The sequence below is a fragment of the Urtica dioica genome, chromosome 7 (assembly GCF_054948205.1).
Source record: "Urtica dioica subsp. dioica isolate 48M chromosome 7, U.dioica_male_clone48M_v1_H2, whole genome shotgun sequence".
Lineage (NCBI taxonomy): Eukaryota > Viridiplantae > Streptophyta > Magnoliopsida > Rosales > Urticaceae > Urtica > Urtica dioica.
The window spans coordinates 36,443,457-36,452,131 of NC_142762.1; the positions used below are offsets into that span (position 1 = coordinate 36,443,457).

Genomic DNA, 8,675 nt, shown 5'->3' on the forward strand with positions numbered 1-8,675 from the left:
GTTTTGGTTTCAATCTTTATTTTAGTGCTTTTAATTATTCTATTGTGTTTAGTGTTGATTATGAATACCATTAGAGGCTAAGCTTCTTATTGGGTTGCGATGTAGCCGGGATTGATAATGGTTGGGGGGCTCGTTAGGGTTAGATAATTATTGTTTGCTTCCTTATTATGGATTGCTTGATGTGAATTGTTCATTATGCTTTCTAGTGCTTGATCACCATTAGAATTGTTATCTAGGATTGTTTAGCTACTCGAGAGAGAGTAAATAATCGTGCTTTTGTTCATGTCATCATAGTTGATCCTAGGTTAGAAAATCTAGGCAATTTATGTAATCGTTTGAACTCTTGTTTCATTGCGTGTGATTGTTTTAATAGGATTAGATGCTGAGAGGATAATAATAATAATAATCGTGCTTTTGTTCATGTCATCATAGTTGATCCTAGGTTAGAAAATCTAGGCAATTTATGTAATCGTTTGAACTCTTGTTTCATTGCGTGTGATTTTTTTAATAGGATTAGATGCCGAGAGGATAATAATCCGTCAATTGCATAGGTTTGCTAGAACACTTAAGAAAGACTAGTAAATAATTTTGATAGAGTGAGATTAACATCCATAGGAGTAGATTTTGTTGTTCGAGCCCGTAACCCCCGTCCTAGTTAGTTCCGGTGAAATCGTGACCCCTACTTTCTCTTCTTGCAAAACTCGTATTTAACTCTCTGCTTTATTTTTATTATTGCTTTTGTTACAACCATCTTCTTAATTTTACTTGGAATTAATTAGCATCAAGTTTTAGAAAATCGCTATAGTAACTAGTCTCCATGGGATCGATATCCGTTACTTACGTAACACTATTACTTGTTCGATACGTCCGCTTGCGTGCTAGTTATAAAAAAAATCGCAACATTTGATTCGAAAATAGTTCAATGATAAAAGAGCATTAATTTCTTATATGCTCTGTAGATTAAGTGGAAATGTTTTTGGAGTCTGTACGAAAGTGGAAGAACATGCGAGAATTGTGAATGAAATTTATTTTTATTTAATCTAATTTATTTTTGTTTATATTGTTTAATCTGTCACTGTCTTATTTTCAATTTTCATTTGTAGGTACAGCATTCAATATTTGCTTGTTATAAAAGGAACCTAAAGCATATATAATGCTTCGAGATAAACTGCTTATAACGATGAAATTTTATTTGCATATATTAGACTTTCGTGGCACATGCTTTTTGTGGTATTGAATAAATATGTGTGTGTGTGTAATATTTTTCATGGTGATTGTTTGTTATTCATCCGCTTTCTATAATAACTTTTTGTGTTTTCCCAAATAATTTAAGTTGAGTTTGTTTATTTGGACCAAATAACTTGGCACATACAATCGAGTTAAGTTTTCTGATTTCAGCTAAGGGTGTAATCGGGTTGGGTTTGTCGATTTTTTCATGTGCTATCAACCCAAATCGTTACAATTAATTTTTTAATTTTAAAACTCAAACCAACCCGATTGAAAAGTAAAACTAAATACCAAACCAATCCAAAAATAATCGGGTTGAGAGAATGGCCCACATTATTTTAGATTCCAAAATTACCCTTTCTAGCCCAACGCTTTCTATTCTCGCCTCGCCAACAGATCCTTTTGCCTCTGAGAGCCTATCTCAACGATCTCGACCATGACTGGAATTCCGTCATCTTCAACCAGAGCCGCCTTGGCTTCCGGCACCGAAACCACCACGCTCAGGACGTACGCCGATTTATCTACCATGTTTGATCCCGAACTCCCCATTAGCTCGAGCAGAGGCTTCATGATCCCGGCTTAAACGGATCTGATCTTGTTCTCCTTCACAGAGCACAGAGAGAACAACGCCGTCGAGGCGTCTTTCTTTCCCCGAATCCGCCGCCGATGAGGAGGTCCACCAGCGCCGGAATCGCTCCCGATCGTCCGATCACGACTTTGTTCTCTTCCTTCTGAGACAGCCGGAGAAGCGCGCAGACCGCATTCTCCTTCGCCATCGAAGTTCCCAATCGTAGCGTGCGAATGAGCGGCTTGATCGCTCCGGCGTCCGTGATTCCGTCTTTATTTTCGTCGCAGAGCGAGAGATTGAGAATCGTCGTCACGCCGTACTCTTGGAGCTGGAGATCAGGCAACGGGAGGAGCGCCACCAGAAGCTTCACCGCGCCGGCGTTCGTAATCTTCAGATGATTCTCCGGCTTGTTCTTCGCGAGAAGACTGATCTCCATCGCCGCTTGCTTCTGATCCTTGACGGAGCTTGATTCCAGGTCCGCGACCAGTTGCATAATTAGTTCATCGGAGTTATCAATGGTGCAGGCGAGAAGGAGCCTCCGATACTGGTTCGTCGCCAGTGAAAACTCGCTGGATCTATTGTGTTGCAGTCGCTGGAGGTGGAGGAAGATGAATCTCCGCCGCAGAGGCCGCTCAAATCGCTGAAGTTCCTCTCCATATAGGTGAACCTCGAGGTATTGATATTCTTCGTCGCCATATAGGTGAAATCCCTCGCTTGCTTTTCCTTTTCTTTTCTTTTAATCTACAGAAGTACCAAGAAACCTAGTTGAACCAGAGCATCGGAAAAATCAGATGAAATCAACTTTATTTTGAAGCTTTGACTTGAGTTTTTAGAAGGAAGAGAAAAATAGAATCAATTTATATCAAGTCTGAGAGTCTCTTTCGCTACACTTGCATTGAACAAACAAATCGGACCGATCAGAGGATAGCATAAGATCTGGCCACGATCTAGAAAATCCAAATAGCATTATAAAAAAAAAAAAAAAAAAAAAAAAAAGTGACATGCAAAATATAGGTAGCCAAAAAACAACATTTTCGTAGACAGGGCGATTGACTGACAACATTAGTAATAAGATTTTCTGTTGTTCTTGGTACGATTAATAAGATTTATTATTGTTCTTGTTACAGTAAATAAGATTTACTATTTTTCTTGTTACGGTAAATAAGATTCACTATTATTCTTGCTACGGTAAATAAGATTCATTATTGTTCTTGTTACGGTAAATAAGAATTACTATTGTTCATGTTACGGTAAATAAGATTTACTATTGTTCTTGTTACGGTAAATAAGATTTACTTTTGTTCTTATTACGGTAAATAAGATTTATTGTTGTTCTTTTTATGGTAAATAAGATTTACTGTTGTTCTTGTTACAGTAAATAAGATTTATTGTTTTGTTATTACGGTAAATAAAATTTACTATTGTTCTCGTTACGGTAAATAAGATTTACTGTTATTATTGTTATGACAAATAGGATTTACTGTAGTTTTTGTTATTGTTAATTAGATTTACTAATTTTTTTGTTATGGATGATATTATTTACTATGATAGTTAATAATATTAACCTAAGGGTATAATTGGAATATTAGAATGTTGTCATGATAAATTGGTTATTCTCCTAAATATGTTAATAGTTGGGCTACAATTTTAAAGTATGGGTGCTATTTTGGCTAGTTGTTTAGCCGACCCTTATATCTAATACGTTATATCAAATAAAATCAAAATTTTCTTATCTATAGAAAATTTACATATTAAAATAAAAATTACGCATATTTTTAACTACCAAATTATCATGAATTCGCAAATAATAAAGTATAATACTGAGTATTTTTTATTTAATTATAATATTATTAAAAAAAATGATATTTTTTAAACAATAGTACATATAAAATATTCAATTAAGAGTTTTTTGTGTTTAGGAAAAGTATTCGAAATTGAAAATATTAAAATTAAAGAAGTTGTAGAACTTTCAATGGAAGAGAGAACTTTGTACCAACTTGATTGAAAATGTTAGAGTTTACATCCATAGTAATGAAATCTCTTCATACAACTTTTACTAGAGAATTCTCGTAATTCATAATTATCTAAGAATCACAATATTATTCTAAAATTTATTTACTCTCTACTCACTCTAGATATATCAAAGAATATTCTAGATAATATGACTATTATATAAGGGGTTATTAAGCTATATAGCCACACGGATATAGTGGATTGAGATATAGCCCACCTTTAGTTAATTTCTTGTAAATAGCCAAGTAAACTTATTAACAGATTAATAAAAGACTTATTTAACACAGTCAAACATATATTTTAGGTAGTTAATAGGCTGCCACATATACAAGTTGGCTATTTACAAAGTATTTACCAAATGTTGGCTAATTTACAATTCCTATAGTTCAGGTGGCTTATGTAGCCAATTTTTTGTTATATAAGAGACCAATATACTAAAAGCTCATACTACGAACTAGAGATAACTAAACCCAAATACCATGACCCGAATCAAGTTTATATTCCGACAATTTGAAAAAAATAAACGAAAAATAAAAGGTCTAGGAAATTTTAGAATGTGAAAAGTGACAATAAAATGCTGGTTTACTTAAACACCGTTGACATTTTTTACAAGGTCAACCAAAATTCAGCACTTTCTTCTTCTCATAAACATCAACAGAAACTTCGGGTTGATATTAACTAAACCTGGCTTAGCGGTCAAGTAAACAAATATGGCGTTAGAATCAGGAAGCCTAAGCCTTCCTGGACAGATGGCACACAACAGGATAAGGACAGACAAAAAGCTGTCAGGAAGGCCACGTAGAGTCCTAACAAATTAAAAAGAGGTGTAGGATGTTCTGTACAATGCCAAAGACAACACTAGAAACAGAAGAGTTGCCTGAACAAAAACGCCAACTTCAACGTAACAACAATCCACAAACCAAAATTTATGATTATTAACTATACAGTAATTATTAATTGTTTATAATCAGGAAAAGAAAGTAAGAACCCTAAATCGTTAAGAGGTTAAACCTAAACGAATTGAAAAAAGCATTATTGTTACATAATCGCCAAAATAAATAAAATTAATAAATTATCTTGACAGAGGAAGCCTCAATGGTTGTGCAGCCTATTAAAGCACTCAGGGTTTTATGAGTCGGACAACTCTAGTGTGAAGTAAAATTTTAATACTAAAATCAGACAACGGATCAAAAATCATAATATATAGTGATGAAGCATGATCATTATCCTGAATTAGCAAAAGCAATTTTCAATCCTTTATGTCTCGGTTTTTTTTTAGCAAAAATTGTTAAATGACAAGGAAAGAGAAGAGTAAGAAATTTCCATTTTATTCTACACATACTTGGAGAGAGAGAGAGACAGAGAGAGAGAGAGAGACCAAATAAACAGCGTTTATTGAGAGATATTGAGATAAATTACATAAATGCATATTGATTAAAGAATTTAAAAAAAAAAAAACTCATATAAAACCAACCCATTTTATTCAGAATGACATAATTGGTAAAAGAAATTTGAAATTAGTTGTCACATCATCGATTTGGCTAGTTAATAAAAAAAATATTGAAACATCGGCTAAAATGCAATTGCAACGTTTAGGATTGGCTAGTCCGTATAATTTTTCTTCAAATTTTGGTGGTTTCAAAATCTTGTCAATCCGTTGTTGCTTTTAACAATTACTAATGATTAAATATTTATAAGTAAATGGTGTACATGTGGTGTTGACTTATTTTTATCTGTAAAGATTCTTGGACATGATGTCTCTCAACGTGTTCAAAATTAGTTGACACATCATGGGCCTTTACAAGTTTCGGTTTTGCATAAGATTGTTTACACACAAGATTTACACCGAATATCTTCTATGCATTTTGATTTGAGAAACCAGACTCAACATCTAGCTTTTCCAACCACCATAAAGAGAGTGTAATCCGTTAGTGGTTCTTCATTTTTTTTTCCTTTACTGCGGGTTTCGAGCATGTATGTGTGCCTGTCAATAAATAGTTTGCGTTTTAGTTTACCAATTATTATGGTATGCCCTTGATGGTATAGCTTGATTTGACAATGGCTATGAATTCCATTTTTTAATTTATTGAAACATTATCTGTTCCATTATTTTGCTTGTTTTTATTCCGTGCTTATTGGTTATGTAAGAGTAGCTGACTAGTGTAGGAGTTTAAGATTGTTTAGATACTTGAGAAATATTTATATGATTTATCGTACACAATAATAGAACAATCATAGTGCATTTTTAGTTGACTAGAGATACTCTAAGTTGCTACGGAGTCCTGTGTCAGTTTCCGAACCCATTGCATGTCATATTTTAATTAGGATTTAAGATCTTAAATAAAAATATGATATTTTCATAGTTGTTAGATACTCAAAAGAGATTTAGTGATACAAAAACGTGAACGTGATTAGAAAAATAGGATTGATAATATAGCTTAGGTCTAGGAATCCGACTATAGGAGAAGAAAGTAAAACCAAAGACCGTACCTTCATCATATACATTCGCTCATGGTTTTTGTGTTTTAGCTATTGTTTGCTAGTTCTTATTAATAATCACATTGTTTGATATTGAGTTTAATTCGTAGCGCTTAAAGAATTCTCGGTAAATACTTAGTCCTCTTATGGGATCGAATCATTCTTATAATTTATTACTTGAACGATTACGTGCACTTGCGTACGAAAATTTCACACTAGCCTTAAATCTTAAAAACTGCATTGGTCATGCTCAATATCTTCATAAGATATCTATGAAGAACAAGACATCCCCAAACTCTCTATGTTACATATATAAACATCATGAGTTCTCCTACCAATCATCTATTGGAATCAACCATAGTCTATTTGTTTAAAAAGTTGTGAATACCACTTAAAAACATGTTATAGGTCGTTTTAGGAAAAATAGTGATAAATCATAATAAGGTATGCTTAAAGAGAATAAATGCTTCATTTTATTTATTTAATTTAGCTTTAAGTCAAATTTTCTTTGAAAGGTAAATACATCAGTTACATATACTTGTGGCACTAGTCCATCCACTTGACTCTCTCGGCGAACTGGAACCTCTGCGAAACTACCACCACGACCAAAGAAAAGAGAAATATTTTCTGGGAGAGAGGGAGAGAGGGAACAGTGGGGAAAAATGGATTGCGAATTCTCTCTGTATATTTTGAATGAGAGCTGAAGTCTCTATATATAGGCCAAGGCTAGGCTATATCAGTTTGAAGTTCAAAACGTTCAGCCATAAAGGCATTTAACGCAGGTTATTACAACCATTTAACACAACGTTATGAATTCAAACATGTGAACAGTCCAACGTTTTTCCAGCCTTAATGGCATTATTACACAGTCATAATGCGCATTTAAAGCTCAAAAACCATTGAGTTAAAGCCCACAAACCGTTGACTTTAATTCTTAAACGTACAGTTCTTTACCTCGTCTGGTCGAGCTCGTCCAGTTCACCTGGTCGAGCTCGTCCAGTTCGTCTGGTCGAGCTCACCCCCAAGCGAGCTCATCCAGAAATAACGTCGTCACTTCGAGTACGTTGGCCTAGCCTGGTCGAACTGGAATGACTTCGTCACCTCGTCCAGTCGACCTACTCAGTTGAGCTCGCCAGTCGAGCTCGAGTTCGTCCAGTCGAGCTGAAATGACATAGTCACTTTGTCCAGTCGAGCTCGTCCAGTCGAGCTGGAATGACTTCGTCACGACTTCTTCAGTTCGTCAGCTCATCCAGTTCACCTGATCGAGCTTGTCCAGTTCGTCTAGTCGAGCTCGCCCCCCAGTCGAGCTCGTCCAGAAATAACGTCGTCACTTCGAGTACGTTGGTCTAGCCTGGTCGAACTGGAATGACTTCGTCACCTCGTCCAGTCGACCTACCCAGTCAAGCTACTCATTTGAGCTCGCTAGTCGAGCTCGAGTTCGTCCAGTCGAGCTGAAATGACATAGTCACTTCGTCCAGTCGAGCTCGTCCAGTCGAACTGGAATGGCTTCGTCACCACTTCGTCTGGTCGAGCTCGTCCAGTTCGCCTGATCAAGCTTGTCCAGTTCGTCTGGTCGAGCTCGCCCCAGTCGAGCTGCTCCACTTCGTCACCTCGTCCAGTCGACCTACTCAGTCGAGCTCGCCAGTCGAGCTACCCAGTCGAGTTCGTCCAGTCGAGCTGAAATGACATAGTCACTTCGTCCAGCTCGACCTCGGAGCTCGTCACTTTCTTATTCAACTTAGGTCCGATTTTGGCAAACAAATATCCAATTCCGATGAGTGGAATTGTTGCCACAAATCAGCCAACCACATGTTAATAAATAAAATTTATTAACTTTATTCCAACAAGATGTCTCCTTCTAGCTGCATTAATAATCAAACCAAATATATCAATATTTTGATGAACAACTGATGAATTTAGTGACAAATAATTCAACATTTTATTTTTAAAAAAAGTAATATTTGTACTACTATTATTACCGTAATTCAATTGCCTCTGAGTTTATCACCATCAATGACTATCCAAGTGACGAGCCTCTTCGAACTGTGCAATCCAAGCTCGATTTCTTCATCATACCAAATCAAGCTTGAGGGGGAGTGTAGAAAATCAGTTCGTCAGCTCGTCTTACCATCATCACGTCAGCTGTTCGTCAGCTCGTCTCAGTTCGTTAGCTCGTCTCACCATCAACTCGTCTCAGTTTGTCAGCTTGTTTCACCATCAACTCGTCTCAGTTCGTCAGCTCGTCTCACCATCAATTCGTCAGCTCGTCTCACTATCATCACCTCATCGTCTCATCATCAGTTCGTCAACTCATCTCACCATCAGTTCGGGTCTTTTAAATATTAATGCCCAATATACCACTTTTCCATGACCCTGGCCTGGAGGTCGA

At 36.0% G+C, this 8,675-nt stretch overlaps 1 pseudogene; it reads right to left on the reverse strand.

Moving 5' to 3' along the window:
• Window positions 1–1,602: 1,602 nt before the first annotated feature.
• Window positions 1,603–2,491, reverse strand: LOC149391184 (uncharacterized; annotated as a pseudogene).
• Window positions 2,492–8,675: the final 6,184 nt, after the last annotated feature.